This window comes from Carassius carassius, chromosome 17 (assembly GCF_963082965.1).
Source record: "Carassius carassius chromosome 17, fCarCar2.1, whole genome shotgun sequence".
NCBI lineage: Eukaryota > Metazoa > Chordata > Actinopteri > Cypriniformes > Cyprinidae > Carassius > Carassius carassius.
The window spans coordinates 19,892,696-19,910,807 of record NC_081771.1 but is presented as its reverse complement, the minus strand read 5'-3'; the positions used below and the strand labels follow the sequence as shown (position 1 = coordinate 19,910,807).

At 46.7% G+C, this 18,112-nt stretch overlaps 1 protein-coding gene and 2 long non-coding RNA genes across 3 annotated transcripts in view; all 3 read right to left on the bottom strand.

Moving 5' to 3' along the window:
• The window catches only part of LOC132161292 (uncharacterized), a 329,747-nt gene that overhangs the window by 160,523 nt on the left and 151,112 nt on the right, over nucleotides 1-18,112 (bottom strand). The window lies entirely within an intron of this gene.
• LOC132161290 (uncharacterized) overlaps nucleotides 1-18,112 on the bottom strand; it is a 169,934-nt gene that overhangs the window by 83,963 nt on the left and 67,859 nt on the right. The window lies entirely within an intron of this gene.
• Nucleotides 1-18,112, bottom strand: part of LOC132161291 (uncharacterized) — an 86,950-nt gene that overhangs the window by 1,997 nt on the left and 66,841 nt on the right. The gene's annotated exons all lie outside the window — the stretch shown is intronic.

Sequence of the window (18,112 nt, the reverse complement as noted above, 5' to 3'; positions counted from 1 at the left end):
CGACCCGAATATCATTAAAAAAATATTTTTGAATGACTCATAACCGCGGGTAACTGCGGGAGACCGCAGGCACCCGCTCATTTTGGGTCAACCCACGCATCACTAGTGATGTGCAACTAATAACCCTAGTTGAAACAGAAACAAAAAAAGTATTACAGAAGATATGTTTAACCAGACACCACTGTTAAGAAAAAAAAATTACATTTATTTAATAGGATGGGCAGAAGGTTCTCTACCATCTATTAATAAATTCAGAGCAAAGTTATGATATCACCACTGGCTGTCAAACCTTTGTTTTTAAATAGCCTTAAAGGGGATGTCTAATGCTATTTCATGCAATTTGAATTATTTACACTGTTAAAATTCATATTTGGACGGGACTAGTTTTTACAAGGGGTCCTTAAGAGAAATGTGTTTCACAGATGTACTTTGTGATCCCATCCGAATCTGCCACGTCTGTGTTTTTCTCACACAACCTCTGTGATAATTCCAGAGTAGAATTATCAAGTAGAATGCAGTCTTGTGGGTACCCCCCGGCCTGCGAGGGGCGATGGGGGTATGTGACGAGTGGGGTTGGGGCAGAGAGCCTTGGGAACAGGAGCGAGGCCGGTGGAGTGATTGGAGATGAGCGACACCTGTTCGACCCACCGGTCTCGAGTCCCACGGAGGAGATGGAAGGATATAAAACAGGAGCGACGACAGTGACGGACGAGAGAGGACCAGGCCTGGGTTTTAGTTGTGTTTGGTTTTTATTTGTGCGCTTCAGTCGTCCATGAGGGGCTGAAGCCTGTTTTGTCTTTATTTTGTAATTAAAGTTTCTATTTGATTGTCCGCTGGTTCCCACCTCCTTCTTCCCGTGATCATGAAGTTTTAATTTGTTACAATTACCTACTGTTTTTCAGAAAACTCAGTGATTCTCTGAGAAAACTAATCCCGTCCGAATGCGAATGTCTGTGATTGCCGGTGATTTTATTTCACAATGCGTTTCCTTGTGTGTTTTGGCCAACGTGAATTACCGTAGATGCTCTTACCACGTGCATGTTTGATATTTTGCTTACCGCAAAGAAATAATAATAAAAACATAGAAATAAATCAAGAGCAAGATCACGTAAACTGTTAATACCGGCTATTGTAATATCAGCATCAGGTAAGATTACTCACGTTCATTTATGCACTCAGTTACATAATGTTTTAATTACATACACTGTAAACAATTTCCCTGTAAAAAGAGGTAATCTACTGGCAGCTGAGGTTGCCAGCATCATACTGTAAAAATACAGTGCACTACTGTTTTAGAAAATAACAGAATGATACCGTTTTGTTAAATACAGCATTTAGCTGTTAAATTACATGCTAAACCCAACCACTATATTTTACATTAAAATACTATTATGCACTACATTTTATGTGTCTATGTGGATTACAAAAAAGAAAAAAAAAGAAAGAAAAATGCGCATTATTTTTATTTATCTTTTTTTATTTTAATACAACACCATAAATTCTGCACAGTGCTTGTGAATACATTATGCATCAAAACAGGCAAAAATTACAAAATGCAAAAATGGCTTAAAAAACAAAAAAAAAAACAAAAAAAAAACAATACACAATATAAAAAATACAAAAATCAACAAAACAATATAGAAATCATTCTCCAGAACATAAAATAACGAATCTAGCCTAAAATCAGCCCAAAATGGCCTCTAGTATACAAATAAACAATAATACAGAAGGAAAAACAAAAAACAAACATCAGCCCACTACATATTTCTGAAAAACAACTGCATGAGGGGGGAGTTCCAGCTACACCTTAAATAAAGTGCCATTCAAAGTTCATAAGTATTTTTAAAAGATTTGATACTTTGGAACTGACGGTCATGGTCTTCTGCACAGTTTTCCCAGTTTTTTTAGATGTCACTTTTCCCCTTGCAGCCTTGGTCTCCTTTTCTGGATTTTCCCAACAAAGCATCTGAAAAGTAGGAGTGAAAGATTTTCAGTGAACAGTGCTTTAAAACGGTATGATTTACAAAAAATAAATACATATTAATCCTTTGTATTATTTCTGTAGAAAAATTACTGATTTTGTGTTCTGTAACAGAAATAAGTGAAACAGCACAGGCTGTTTTGAAGTACTTTCATGTATTTTTTTCTCCACCAAGATAATGTAATATGATGAAATGTAAGGTCTGGTTGTCATGCAGGTGCATCGAAAATGAAATTTTGACCTCCAAAAAGACAATATAATTTTAAAGGTAGTCAAAAAATGGTTTAATCTATGACTTCTGAAGCAATCCCACTTTTGGATGATAAGAGTCTAAAATGGGAAGATCTTTTTCATGTTCATTTGTGTCAATTACTAGAAAGTGTACTCACGACTGAAGTCATGACACTGACGGACTGCAGTGGCATAATGAACAGTGAAAGTGTTAGCTTTTGGTCTGTTCTCACCTAAAACTAAACCAAATTAAACCACTGTACTTGAATGAATTATATTTATGTTTGTATGCCCTTTGTAGCTTGAAGTTATATATACACACACAGGTGAATCTCAATAAATTAGAATATTGTGGAAAAGTTCATTTCAGTAATTCAGCTCAAATTGTGAAACTCGTGAATTAAATCATTTCAATGCACACCACCTGAAGTAGTTTAAGGGGTCTTTCAAACTGGCAGTCTAGTGTGGAAAAGGGCGCGGTTTGTCACGGCCGGGATCCAATGAAGCACGGAGATAGAACCAATTGCAAGTAAGTCTTTTATTAAGGGGTAATCCAAACAGCATAAACAGTCCAGGCAGGGGTCAATAGGAAACATCTATCCAAAACATAAACTAAACAAGAAGACAAGGCAAGGGCACGAACTGACGGACATGAATAAACAACGACTCCGTGACACATACTAAGACAGACCGGGTTATAGACACAAAAGGATAATGGGGAAACAGGAGACAGGTGGGGAACAATCAATTAACTAAACAAGGAGGAAGGTGACCAAATAAGGAGACAGGAAGTGATAATATGATAAACACTGTGGGAACTGAGGACACCTAGTGGAACCCCAGGGAACACAACCCAGACACTGTGACAGTACCCCCCTTCTACGGAGCGGCTCCCAGACGCTCCAAGACAGACACAAAACAGAGACCAGGAGGGAGGCGGACAGGTGGAGGCTCAGGGGGAGGGACGGAGGGCCAGAAAAACAGAAAGGAACAGGGACAGACATTAACACAAAAACCAAAGGAAAAAACAACATGAAGCCCCCCAGGGCGGAGCAGAAGACCACCACACCCTTGTGGTCAAGGCCAGAGCCCTCCAGGGCGGAGCGGAGACCACCACAACCGTGTAGTCAGGGCAAGTGCCCCCCAGGGCGGAGCGGAAGACCACCATGTCCGTGTGGTCAGAGCGGAAGCCCCCCAGGGCGGAGCAGAAGACCACCACAACCTTGTGGTCGAGGCCAGAGTTCCCCAGGGCGGAGCAGAAGACCACCACCACCATGTGGTCAGGGCGGAAGGCCCCCAGGACGGAGCAGAAGACCACCACCCCCCTGTGGTCAAAGCGGAAGCCCTCCAGGGCGGAGCAGAAGACCACCACATCCCTGTGGTCGATGCACAAAGCCCCCAGGGCGGATCAGAAGCCCACCACTTCCGTGCGGCCGGATCAACGGGAGGACGAGACTCTGGTAATTCCATGGTGTCTCTACTGGACTCCAGAAGATCGGTGCTGGCCTGACACTGCTCATGAAGATCATTGGTGACTTGCATTTGCTCATGAAGATCAATGGTGACTTGCCTCAGTCCTTGAAGATCACCGGTGACTTGACTCAGTCCTTGAAGATCACCGGTGACTTGACTCAGCTCTGAAAGGTCAAAGGTGACTTGACTTGACTCTGAAAGGTCAACGGTGACTAGCCCTGACTCTGGAGCATCAGCGGTGACTAGCCCTGGCTCTGGAGGGTTAACAGTGACTAGCCTTGACTCTGGAGGGTCATCTGGAACCCGACTCGACTCTGGAAGGTCATCGGTGACTAGCCCTGACTCTGGAAGGTCATCGGTGGCTAGCCCTGGCTCTGGAAGGTCATCGGTGACTAGCCCTGACTCTGGAAGGTCATCGGTGACTAGCCCTGACTCTGGAGGGTCATCGGTGACTAGCCCTGACTCTGGAGGGTCACCGGTGATAAGCCCTGACTCTGGAAGGTCACCGCTGATAAGCCCTGACTCTGGAGAGTTCCCTGGCACCTGACTCGACTCTGGAGGATCAGCGGTGACTAGCCCTGACTCTGGAGGATCAGCGGTGACTGGCACCTGACTCGACTCCGGAGGGTCCACTGGCACCTGACTCGACTCCGGAGGGTCCACTGGCACCTGACTCGACTCCGGAGGGTCCACTGGCACCTGACTCGACTCCGGAGGGTCCACGGGCACCTGACTCGACTCCGGAGGGTCCACGGGCACCTGACTCGACTCCGGAGGGTCCACGGGCACCTGACTCGACTCCGGAGGGTCCACGGGCACCTGACTCGACTCTGGAGGGTCCACGGGCACCTGACTCGACTCCGGAGGGTCCGCTGAGACTCTCATCCTGTGCAGCGGCGCTGGGCAAGCAGCCATCTTGGGCCATGACTCTGGACAGGCGGCCATCTTGTACTGTGGTGCTGGGCTGGCGGCCATCTGGGGTTGTGGTGCTGGACTGGCGGCCATCTTGTACTGTGACGCTGGACCGGTGGCCAATTTGGATATTGGCGCTGGGCTAGCAGCCATCTTGTGCTGTGGCGCTAGGCTGACGGCCATCTTGGGCTTTGGCACTGAACCGTTGACCAAAGTGGGCATTGGCGCTGGGCTGGCGGCCATCTTGTACTGTGGCGCTGGACTGGTGGCCAATTTGGGCATTGGCGCTGGGTTGGCGGCCATCTTGGACTGTGGCGCTGGAACGGTGGCCAATTTGGGCATTGGCGCTGGGTTAGCGGCCATCTTGTGCTGTGGCGCTTGGCTGGTAGCCATCCTGGGCAGTGATGCTGGACTGGCGGCCATCTTGGATGGTGGCGCTTGGCTGGTAGCCATCCTGGGCAGTAGTGCTGGACTGGCGGCCATCTTGGGTTGTAGCGCTGGAACGGTGGCCAATTTGGGCATTGGCGCTGGGTTAGCGGCCATCTTGTGCTGTGGCGCTTGGCTGGTAGCCATCCTGGGCAGCGGTGCTGGACTGGCGGTCATCTTGGGTTGTGGCGCTTGGCTGGTTGCCATCCTGGGCAGTGGTGCTGGGCTGACGACCACCCCGCCGGAAGAGACAGAAGTGGCTGGGGCATCCCACCGAAGCCGATGCTGCAGGTAGCGCACGAATTCCCAGAATTCCAGTGTCTCTAACTGCGCCATCTCCTCCTGAGACACTGGATCATCCAGCCCGCCATTGAAATAGTCCTTGAGGGCCGCATCATTGTAGCCCATGCCCTCGGCCAGGGACCAGAACACCTGAGCCAGGGCACCCACTTCATCTCCCTCTTGGCGGAGGGCGATCAACCGAAGATACTTGGCTCGCCGCTCCGCCATCTTGGCTGGGGAACGGAAAGACGACATACCGCTGGTTCCTAGAATGACGGAGTCGTCCTGTCACGGCCGGGATCCAATGAAGCACGGAGATAGAACCAATTGCAAGTAAGTCTTTTATTAAGGGGTAATCCAAACAGCATAAACAGTCCAGGCAGGGGTCAATAGGAAACATCCATCCAAAACATAAACTAAACAAGAAGACAAGGCAAGGGCACGAACTGACGGACATGAATAAACAACGACTCCGTGACACATACTAAGACAGACCGGGTTATAGACACAAAAGGATAATGGGGAAACAGGAGACAGGTGGGGAACAATCAATTAACTAAACAAGGAGGAAGGTGACCAAATAAGGAGACAGGAAGTGATAATATGATAAACACCGTGGGAACTGAGGACACCTAGTGGAACCCCAGGGAACACAACCCAGACACTGTGACACGGTTCGCATGAAAAATTGCTAATGTGAACGCTGTCATCGGACCCTGGTGCGCACTGGGATACCGAACCCGAGACTACCTGGAGAAGGTGGTCTGAGTTTGGTTGCTCCGGAGCTGTGGTGCGGTTCACGCGAATGTGCAAGCAACACGGACTCAGGTGCGCACTTGTTCAGGAAGGAAAGTATGCCGCACATGCGTAACACTGTCAATATCGTTTCCTCAACACACAAGAGAGCCGAGCTTGACTCCACCAACTCCTAAAAGTCAAAATTAAATTAATAAAAATTTTATAATTAAAATTCATTATTATGCTGTGCATAATAGCACCAAAAAAAAATAAAAAATTACAACTATGCTCAGCCGCGTTGTGTTCTCCAGGCGTTTTCCGTGTGAGTTTGCAATGATGTAAGGTGACTGCAAACGCACCTGGGTTTGATGCAACTTTTGAGTGTGAAAGCAGACCAACGTTGCGGGGGCGCTGGGAACAATCGAGCCCAGTGTAAAAGCCCTCTTAGTCTTTTGTTCTTTTAATTGTGATGATTTTGGCTCACATTTAACAAGAACCCACCAATTCACATCTCAACAAATTAGAATATGGCGACATGCCAATCAGCTAATCAACTCAAAACACCTGCAAAGGTTTCCTGAGCCTTCAAAATGATCTCTCAGTTTGGTTCACTAGACTAAACAATCATGGGGAATACTGCTGATCTGACAGTTGTCCAGAAGACAATCATCGACCCCCTTCACAAGGAGGGTAAGCCATAAACATTCATTGGCAAAGAAGCTGGCTGTTCACAGAGTGGTGTATCCAAGCATGTTAACAGAAAGTTGAGTGGAAGGAAAAAGTGTGGAAGAAAAAGATGCCTTTTGCCGCAGCCTTATGAGGATTGTCAAGCAAAATCGATTCAAGGAATGGACTGAGGCTGGAGTCAAGGCATCAAGAGCCACCACACACAGACGTGTCAAGGAATTTGGCTACAGTTGTCATATTCCTCTTGTTAAGCCACTCCTGAACCACAGACATCGTCAGAGTCGTCTTACCTGGGCTAAGGAGAAGAAGAAATGGACTGTTGCCTAGTGGTTCAAAGTTCTCTTTTCAGATGAGAGAAAGTTTTGTATTTCATTTGGAAACCAAGGTCCTAGAGTCTGGAGGAAGGGTGGAGAAGCTCATACCCCAAGTTGCTTGAAGTCCAGTGTTAAGTTTCCACAGTCTGTGATGATTTTGGGTGCAATGTCATCTGCTGGTGTTGGTCCTTTGTTTTTTTTTGAAAATCAAAGTCACTGCACCCATTTACAAAGACATTTTCTACTGACCAGCTTTTTGAAAATGCTGATTTGATTTTCCTGCAGGATTTGGCTCCTACCCTACTTTGTTAAATGACCATGGTGTTGGTGTGCTTGACTGGCCACATTTTTTTATTCAGGTATGCCAAAATAAGTAAAAACTGCAAAATATACAGCACAGCTGAAGAGGTTAAAGGATTACTCCACCCCAAAATTAAAATTTTGTCATTAATCACTTACCCCCATGTTGTTTCGGAACACAGTTTAAGAAATATTAGGTGAAAACTGGTAGGCTTGAGACTGTTCCATTGACTGCCTGGTAAATTACACTGTCAAGGTCCAGAAAAGTATGAAAGACATTGTCTAAATACTCAATCTGCTGTCAGTGGTTCATTCTTTTCTGGACCTTGACAGTGTTATTAACTTGTCAGTCAATGAGACGATCAAAAGCCTGGTTTTCATCTAAAACATCTTAAATTGTGTTCTGAGGAAAAACAAAGTTTTACAGGTTTGGAACAACATGGGGGTAAGTGGTTAATTATTATTATTATTATTTTTTTGGGTGGAGTAACACTTTAAATGAGAACATTATTTTAGGGGGAACTATTCCTGTAATCACATACTAATATAAACAACAACAAAAAAACATAAGTGCAAACTTGTTACCTTTGAAGGAATTCCAGTGTGCATGCTGTTTCCCCTTGGTACCGCAAATTAAAGATCTAATACAAAGAAAACAATGCAGCAAGTCCAGAGAGAAAATCTGGCGAGATTATTCTCCCTTCCATGCTGATCAGCCATCGTTTTATCCACTGCCCAGGAGTATCATCTGGACCTAAAAGAAATGGATTGATTAAAGATTAATTTATTATTTATTCTGGATATTTATTCTATGATTTGTCATTTATTCTGGATAACTTGGTGTAGAAAAGACAGTTATAAAATTATGTAGTCCCTGACCATGCCACACAATCTCATGTCTTTCATGATTTAAATAAATAAATAAACAGACAAATAAATGAATGAATGAAGGAACACAACCTAAATGAAAACAAACCATGTGATTTGAGACTCACTGATAATTCATTGACATTTGAAAATAGACCTTTTATTGCCTCTAATTTGTAAGAATGTCTTCAATACAGCAAAAAAAAAAAAAAAGAAAGAAATTTAGACAGAATATTAGGGACTGTCAGCCTCAGCTGCCAATCAATTTGAAGGCATCTTTTTCTATAGAAAAACTGAAAAGATAACCAACAATGTAGGTTTCTAGAAATGTAGTTCTCTTACGAGAGCTCTCTCGTACTGCGTCTTAGCTAAGACGCTACGGGAAAAGTCTCTTTTCACGAAATACTGAAGCAAAAAATTATCCTTAATTTTGTATTTTTGTAAAGCGCATTTGCAGCAGTACACAGCCATAGGCGAGACGGCTCGTTCGCTCATTGGCTTGTTCTGCGGCAACTGCACAGCCTATCGAGCGCGGTCTGATGCAACATCAGACCAATAAGGGCGCTTCGCGCCCTTCTTGCCACTTCCCGCCGAAACGGGTGTGGCCCAACCTATAAAAGGAGCTCGAAAAGGCTGACTCACCTGATTTTTCATCTCTTCAGCGAAGCTCACGCATCGCTGGATCACGGAGGAAGCAAGCGCCGTCTGAGAAAGCACATCAGCAGGACGAGCCATTCTGAAGCTGCTTTCCCTTTCGGATGAGCGTACTTCTCAAAGCCCGCCTCTTTTCTTCCTGAGCTTCACGAAGAGGTGGCGAAGGCTTGAAACGCTCCATATTCGGCACGAACTTGTTCGTCCGTCTCACTAGCATTCTCCACACTGATGATGCTAAAAACAGGAACTACCACTCACTTCCGCCGGTGGAACAGGCGATAGCGACGCACCTTTGTCCGCCCTCTGCTGGACGGCGGCAAAAGCGGTGTTGCCATCTAAAGCCTGCTGTGTGACGCTGCGTCGGCACTACTAACGATGGCTGCTTCATCGAAGCGCAGGTGTACGAGTTCCGCTGTGGCCGAGCTCTCACCCAAGCGCGCCGCTATTTCAGTTCCAGGAATTGTGACTGTCTCAGCGTTTTCTGCAATGCGCAAGCCTGCACAGTTGCCCGCTTGCCTGCACACAAAAGCCGTTATCACAACAGCTTCAGCAACGCAGCTCGAGACCCCCGTTCTCGCTCTACTGGCCGTCGCCCCGCGCCGCGGTGACCGCGGCAGAGGATTACGGTGAGGCCGGGAGCCCCGAAGCCATCCTAGGAAAGCCATCTACGCATGCTGCATGACGCTGCGTCGGCACTACACACGATGGCTGCTTCATCGAAGCGCCGGTGTACGAGTTCCGCTGTGGCCGGGCTCTCACCTAAGCGCGCCGCTGTTTCAGTTTCCAGAGATTGTGACTGTTTCAGCGTTTTTTGCAATGCGCAAGCCTGTACGGTTGCCCGCTTGCCTGCACACGAAAACCGTTATCACGGCTACCCAGATATTTCCCGAAAAATGTGTAATTTCTGGTGTCCCGGCCACAGCCGATGGTGCTATAAATGTAGTGACGATGCCCACTGCTCAGTGCCCATCTCCGCATATAAGCACAGCCCTTCACACAGGGCTCGCGCCCATAAAAGCGACTCAAGTCGATCACGCGCACTACATAGTAGACGTGCCCACTCCTCAGTGCCCACAATCACTATGTCACACGCGTCATGTGGTTTCTGTAAAAACGAAACCCGTGCACGTTCGTCCGGCCACGGCCGATGGTGCTATAAATGTAGTGACGATGCCCACTCCTCAGTGCCCATCTCCACATGTAAGCACAGCCCTGCACACAGGGCCTGCGCCCATAATGTCGACTCAAGTCGGTCGCGCACACTGCATAGTAAACGTGCCCACCCCTCAGTGCCCACAATTACTATGTCACACGCGTCATGTGGTTTCTAAAAAAACGAAACCCGTGCATGCTCGTCCGGCCACGGCCGATGGTGCTATAAATGCAGTGACGATGCCCACTACCCAGTGCCCATCTCCACATGTAAGCACAGCCCTGCACACAGGGCTAGCGCACATAAGATCGACACAGATCGGTCGAGCGCGCCGCATAGTAAACGTGCCCACTTCCCAGTGCCCACATACACTATGTCACATACGGCGCGGGGCTTCTGTAAAAACGAGGCCCGTGCACGTACATTCTGCACAGGCAGACAGCGAGTTGAAAGTGGTAAAAGTGCACACATGCAGCCCACGGTTACTCGCAGATATATCGAGTCCCACGGGACCCGCTCAGCCTCCCTCCAGTCGGTTAAGCGCCGGAACGGGGTCGAGGAAGAGCGATCTGCCCGCTGTGATCAGCGCGCTCCCCGCCTCAGATGCGCAACACACTCGAGTACCGCCGTTGCCCAGTCAACAGAGCGCGTTTCGCATCCAGCCCTTAGCCATTCATGCAGATGCATGGTCAGTGCTTCCAGGGGTTTCGGATTGGGTGCTAGGCATTATAAAGAGAGGCTACTCGCTACAGTTTTCTCGACGCCCACCGCGCTTTTCAGCGCGCATCGAAACTACGGTCAAAACAGAAGTAGCACACATACTTCGGGCCGAAATATCAAAACTGTTGAGCAAAGGGGCTGTAGAGCCTGTGTCTCAAAGCGAGGGGGGGCTGTACAGCAGATACTTTCTGGTGCCCAAGAGAGACGGGGGTCTCAGGCCCATGCTGGATCTAAGACAGCTGAACAAGGCATTGATGAAACGCAGTTTCAAAATGCTCACGACCAGGAAGCTCCTCGCGCAGATTCGCAGAGTTCGCAGATTCGCTGATGTTGCATCAGCCCGCGCTCGATAGGCTGTGCAGTTGCCGCAGAACAAGCCAATGAGCGAACGAGCCGTCTCGCCTATGGCTGTGTACTGCTGCAAATGCGCTTTACAAAAATACAAAATTAAGGATAATTTTTTGCTTCAGTATTTCGTGAAAAGAGACTTTTCCCGTAGCATCTTAGCTAAGACGCAGTACTCGTTCGCTCTTCTAGAGAGAACCGAGGTTACGTTTAGTAACCGAGTACGTTTTATAGGTTTGTAACAATCTTACTGTGAGTACATGATTACAACTGAACAACTAACTAGGTTTCAGTTTTTAACTTATAGCATAGTTCACTTTAAAATGAAAATGTGGTGTTTATCAGCTTACCCCAAGGGCATCCGAGATGTAGGTGAATTTTTTCCTTCATTAGATCCAATTTGGAGATTTTTAAATCAAACCGTTGTGGTCTGTCATTCATATAATGGTAGTTATAGGGAACTGTTTCTATTAGAGGGGGAAAATCCAAATTAAAACGTTGTCCTAGACCTGAAACGAGCGGTTTGTGTGAGAAAACGAACAAATATGTCTGAAATTAACAAACAACGATGCCATCGAATGCCACTATAAAGTTTTCATAAAATGTTCGACACAGATGTGGTACAAGACATCTTGTCATGCCGCTAATAGTTCTGTGATAAAGACAGCAGCCGTTTGAACACGTACGTTCACAGTAATCAGACAATATTAATTTCGTTCAGGCCTCACTACCTTTTGCTGACATAAAGATTTAAAGCTGTACGTTTCATAACACCGGCAACTTTAGCTCAAGGGCATGGATTATGAACGTAATTCTTTTCGATTATTAAACACACTAACCGTATTATAAAATTATAAAGGTCTCACTGAATCTTCAAAACGTTAATCATGTCTCTCATTTCATAGATGGAATGCGCATGTTAGAAACTATAAGCAGGCTGGATGAAATTCTTACCTGCATGTTTGTGTGTGTGTGTGTCTGTGTGATGTGAGTACAATCCGAATCCTATGACCACTTGCTCGCTCAATGAACGTTACTGCTTGGCCTGAATAAAACGCACAGATGAATTATGTGATTAAAAAAAGGCGCATTAGATGTTCAAGATGTAATATTTGAAGTTAATAGGTAATTTCAACCATAGATACACCTGCAAACTTACATCGTGCAGATAATCCAAAATGTCGTCTTGTGCACGTTGAAAAAAATATGTTATAATACTGTTAAATGACAGCGCTGTACTGTTGTTGTTCGACCACACAACCTGAAGAGAACAAGTCTTCCCATAATGCATTGTAAAAAAACGGCAATTTACTGGTATTACATGAAAACAGCATTTTGCTGTTAAATTTCCATGTAAATTTACAGAAATTTTTTACAGTGTATGTACCTTTATGAAAATTAAACATACGGTAGGTTTAGCCTACTACACAAAAAAAAAGACAGACAAGTTAAACTAAAGGAACCACACATTAACATGGTTTTGCTATACTAGTAATTCAGTATTTATTGTGTAATAATACTAATGGCAATCATTCTGAATGAATGCAATGCACGCATACGGAGCGCGTGATCTCTGTGACGCCCAGATGCACAAATCAGACCTTCCCAGCTCTGTAATAAACACGGAGATGTTAGTCCTGTCCGAAACAAACCAATATCCCGGAGTAATTAATGTACTCAAACAGTACACTGACTGAACTGCTGTGAAGAGAGAACTGAAGATGAACACCGAGCCGAGTCAGATAACGAACAAAAGATTGACTCGTTCCATGGCCGATGGTGCTTTAAATGCAGTGACGATGCCCACTACCCAGTGCCCATCCCCGCATGTAAGCACAGCCCTGCACACAGGGCTGGCGCACATAAGATCGACACAGATCGGTCGAGCGCGCCGCATAGTAAACGTGCCCACTTCCCAGTGCCCACATACACTATGTCACTTACGGCGCGGGGCTTCTGTAAAAACGAGGCCCGTGCACGTACATTCTGCACAGGCAGACGGCAAGTTGGAAGTGGTAAAAGTGCACACATGCAGCCCACGGTTACTCGCAGATATATTGAGTCCCACGGGACCCGCTCAGCCTCCCTCCAGTCGGTTAAGCGCCGGAACGGGGTCGAGGATGAGCGATCTGCCCGCTGTGATCAGCGCGCTCCCCGCCTCAGATGCGCAGCACACTCGAGCGCCGCCGTTGCCCAGTCAACAGAGCGCGTGTCACATCCAGCCCTTAGCCATTCATGCAGATGCATGGTCAGCGCTTCCAGGGGTTTCGGATTGGGTGCTAGGCATTATAAAGAGAGGCTACTCGCTACAGTTTTCTCGACACCCACCGCGCTTCTCAGCGCGCGTCGAAACTACGGTCAAAACAGAAGTAGCACACATACTTCGGGCCGAAATATCAAAACTGTTGAGCAAAGGGGCTGTAGAGCCTGTGTCTCAAGCTCAAAGCGAGGGGGGGCTGTACAGCAGATACTTTCTAGTGCCCAAGAGAGACGGGGGTCTCAGTTTCAAAATGCTCACGACCAGGAAGCTCCTCGCGCAGATTCGCGGAGGGGACTGGTTCATGTCAATAGATCTGAAGGACGCGTATTTTCAAATACAGATAGCGTCAAACCACAGGCGGTTTTTGAGATTCGCCTTCGAGGGCCAGGCATACCAGTTTGCAGTCCTGCCATTCGGCTTGTCCGTAGCTCCTCGTACGTTTACGAGGTGCATGGATGCAGCGCTCGCTCCTCTCAGACTCAGAGGCATACGAGTGCTGAATTATTTGGATGACTGGCTGGTTCTGGCCCAATCACGAGCGGAGCTCGTGGACCACAGGGCCGTTTTACTCGATCACCTCGAGAAGCTCGGCCTCAGTGTCAATTGGGCGAAGAGTTCGCTGAACCCCAGTCAGACGATCCTGTTTCTGGGTATAGTTCTGAACTCGTGTTCCATGACGGCGCGACTGTCACCACAGCACACGATGGGCATTCAGCGCGCAGCGAGTTCTTTCCTTTGGCCTATGGTCAGAACGGGAAAAGCTCCATCATATCAACTGCCTGGAAATGCTGGCAGTGGAGAACGCGCTGACGCGCTTTTGTCCCCATATCAAGGATCACCACGTCGTAGTCCATTCGGACAACATGTCCGTGGTGTCCTACATAAATCGCCAGGGCGGTCTCGGGTCCCGAAACCTGTACAGGCTGACGGAACGCCTCCTGATTTGGGCTCAACGCAACGTGTGCTCGCTGAGAGCAGTGCATGTGCCTGGACTGCAGAATCTGGGTCCAGACAGGCTGTCCAGAGGCAATGTCCCTACGGGCGAATGGTCTCTACACCCGCAAACAGTTCGGCTGTTGTGGGAGAGATTTGGCATGGCGGAGGTGGACCTCTTTGCGTCCCACGAAAACGCTCACTGCCCCGCGTTCTTTTCCAAGAACGAAAGCGCGCTGTCACGGAAATGGCCGTGCTGCCCGCTTTATGCGTTCCCTCCCGTCTCCCTCCTTCCGCAGGTGATAGAACGGGTGAGAGAGACGAGATGTTCAATACTGCTTGTGGCACCTCTTTGGAAGAACCAACCATGGTTCCCAGATTTGATGCAATTAGCAGATGTCGCCCCATGGCCGGTACCGTTGAGGAGAGATCTCCTCTCGCAGGCCAGGGGCTCGATTTGGCACCCTCAACCGGAGTTGTGGTCCCTCCATGTATGGGCACTCAACGGTTACCCGCTGATCTCGCAGTGGGAGTGCTAAATACCATCACTCAGGCTAGAGCTCCGTCGACACGACGTCTGTATGCCTCGAAGTGGTCGGTGTTCTCCAGCTGGTGCACAGCTCGAGGTTATTCACCTCTTAGTTGTGAGGTGACGGAGGTCCTCTCCTTCCTACAGGAGCTGTTGGATAAGGGCAGAGCCCCATCCACGCTCAAAGTTTATGTGGCGGCCATCGCGGCGTTTTCTGAAACGGCGTCCGGTCAGTCAATAGGAAGGAACGATTTAGTCATCCGGTTCCTCAGAGGAGCTAGGAGGCTGAATCCTCCCAGACCTCCGTCAGTCCCTATGTGGGACCTCGCGGCGGTTTTGGAGGCCTTGAAGGGTCCCCCTTTTGAGCCTATACAATCGGTTAGCCTTCAGCATCTGTCGTTCAAGACAGTATTCTTGTTGGCTCTCGCTTCTGTGAAGCGTGTGGGTGATTTGCACGCGCTCTCGGTGAGCCAGTCGTGCTTGGAGTTTGGGCCCAATGACTCAAGGGTCATACTCAAACCTAGGCACGGTTATGTGCCGAAATCCCTCAACACACCGTTTCGGGCTCAGGTTATTGCCCTGTCTGCCCTGCCGGTGTCAGGGGAGGATGGGGACTCGAGTCTTCTTTGCCCTGTCAGGGTTTTAAGAGCTTATGTGTCTCGCTCTGCTGCCTTTCGGCAGACGGAGCAGCTATTTGTCTCGTTCGGTGGACGTTCCAAAGGAATGGCTGTTTCGAGACAGACTCTATCCAGATGGATAGTTGACGCCATAGCGTTAGCTTACGCTTCCAGGGGCCTTCAGTGCCCGTTGGGCGTCAGAGCACACTCCACAAGAGGCGTCGCCTCGTCGTGGGCATGGTCTACTGGGATCTCCTTGCAGGATATTTGTATGGCGGCGGGTTGGGCCTCGCCGTCTACATTTATCAGGTTCTATAACGTGGAGGTTCCCGCCTTGCAAGCAAGGCTGCTGTCGGTATAGAAGAATCAGGGCCCCGAGGGGAATTCTGAATTCATGAGCGCTATGCGCTGCCGACTGTTATATGGGCAGTATTGCGTAAGACCCGCATTGCCACATTGGTCAGGCCTTGCCTCGGCTGTGTGATGTCATATTGCCGCATCTACGGATGCTGCTAGATATGGGATGGAGGGCTTTCCCCCTTTTCTGTCCCGGACTCTCTGTGAGTCCCTCAGGTGACTGTGCACTGTAAATCCTGGGCGTTGCTTCAGGTTTATTGGTGTGTGATCCCTGCGCGCACGGCGTTTTACATCGGGTTCCCGTAGCGTCTTAGCTAAGACGCAGTACGAGAGAGCTCTCGTAAGAGAACGTACTCGGTTACTAAACGTAACCTCGGTTCTCTCTAGAAGAGCGAACGAGTACTGCGTTCTCTGCCGTGCGTACGATTCACTCTGGTTCGCTTCGGCGATGAAATAAATCAGGTGAGTCAGCCTTTTCGAGCTCCTTTTATAGGTTGGGCCACACCCGTTTCGGCGGGAAGTGGCAAGAAGGGCGCGAAGCGCCCTTATTGGTCTGATGTTGCATCAGCCTGCGCTCGATAGGCTGTGCAGTTGCCGCAGAACAAGCCAATGAGCGAGCGAGCCGTCTCGCCTATGGCTGTGTACTGCTGCAAATGCGCTTTACAAAAATACAAAATTAAGGATAATTTTTTGCTTCAGTATTTCGTGAAAAGAGACTTTTCCCGTAGCGTCTTAGCTAAGACGCAGTACTCGTTCGCTCTTCTAGAGAGAACCGAGGTTACGTTTAGTAACCGAGTACGTTTTTTATATATTCATATACACATGTAATTAAACTAACCGCTTCATTCATTTCCCTTCTGTTCTTATCTAATCGGTTGATCTATTATCCAGGGTGGAATTGGGGATACTACCACTTTTGGGGCAAACGATATTGACTCTAGACCAACTTCATTAACTTACTCCTTTATTTTCAATGCAAAGCCTTTAACTGTTGCATTTAAAATTGCCCAGCAATCATTCAGAACTTCCCTTACAGGATGATTATCTTGTTGGCCCTGTAGGTTAACCGGTAGTTTATTTTCTTTAATTTTCTTCCTTTCTACCTGGTAACATGTTTTAGATATTGAGAATTTAAATCCTCATTCTAACGACCAATTTTCGACTACTTCTATAACTTCTTGAATTGTTTTCATATTAAAAGATATATTCCTTCCTCTTTTCCACATTATACCATCATCTGGATAAAACCCAGTGCTGATTCCTGGAACCACTTTTCCAAATATATCAGTAATCATTATATTAAATAATATAGGACTAATCACACTTCCCTGAGGCGTTCCGTTTTCCACACTTTGATTTTGTTATACTTCACCACCCACTTTAACTTCAATTGTTCTGTCAAATAAAAAACTTAAACCCAAATTATACATTCTTCCTTCTACTCCAATACTCTTCAATTTAATAAGTAATCCCTCTTTCCACAACATATCATATGCTTTTTCCATATCAAAGTAAACTGCCACTAATCCCTCTATACTGCTATAGATTGATTAGATGTCAAGGCTCCCTTTCTCTCAAGTACATAATTAAGCCTGTTTACAATAATTTTTTTCCATCAGCTTACACAAATTTGATGTAAGCGCTATTGGCCTGTAATTGCCTGCTATCGATGCATCTTTCCCTGGTTTAGCTACTGGAATTATTATAGCATGTTAACATGACCTAGGCAGTCTTCCTTCTGCCAATATTTTATTATACATGTCCAATACTGCTTTAAAAATTCTATCATTAGCGTATTTAATCATACTATAACAAATTCCATCTTGTCCAGATGCTGTTCATTTAATCCTATGTAGTACTCTTTTGAGTACCCATATTTCAAAGTTAGCATCTAATTCCCCCTTTTCTTTATGTCTCTTAGCATAAATACCATGATGTTGATTCAAAATTCCCTGCCTTTTCATTATATACTTCTGCTCTAGATTTTATGTACTGTGTGCTTTCTGAAAGGTTTTAATTAATAATTCTGCCTAGTCCTTTTCTGTAATAGCTTTCCTTCCTTCTCCTGAGATAACTGGTATGTTCCTGGTTTTATATAATAACCAAATTCCAAAAAAAGTTGAGACACTGTACAAATTGTGAGTAAAAAAGGAATGGAATAATTTACAAATCTCATAAACTTCTATTTTATTCACAATAGAATATAGGTCAAGTCACCTTTATTTATATAGTGCTTTAAACAAAATACACTGCGTCAAAGCAACTGAACAACATTCATTAGGAAAACAGTGTGTCAATAATGCAAAATGACAGTTAAAGGCAGTTCATCATTG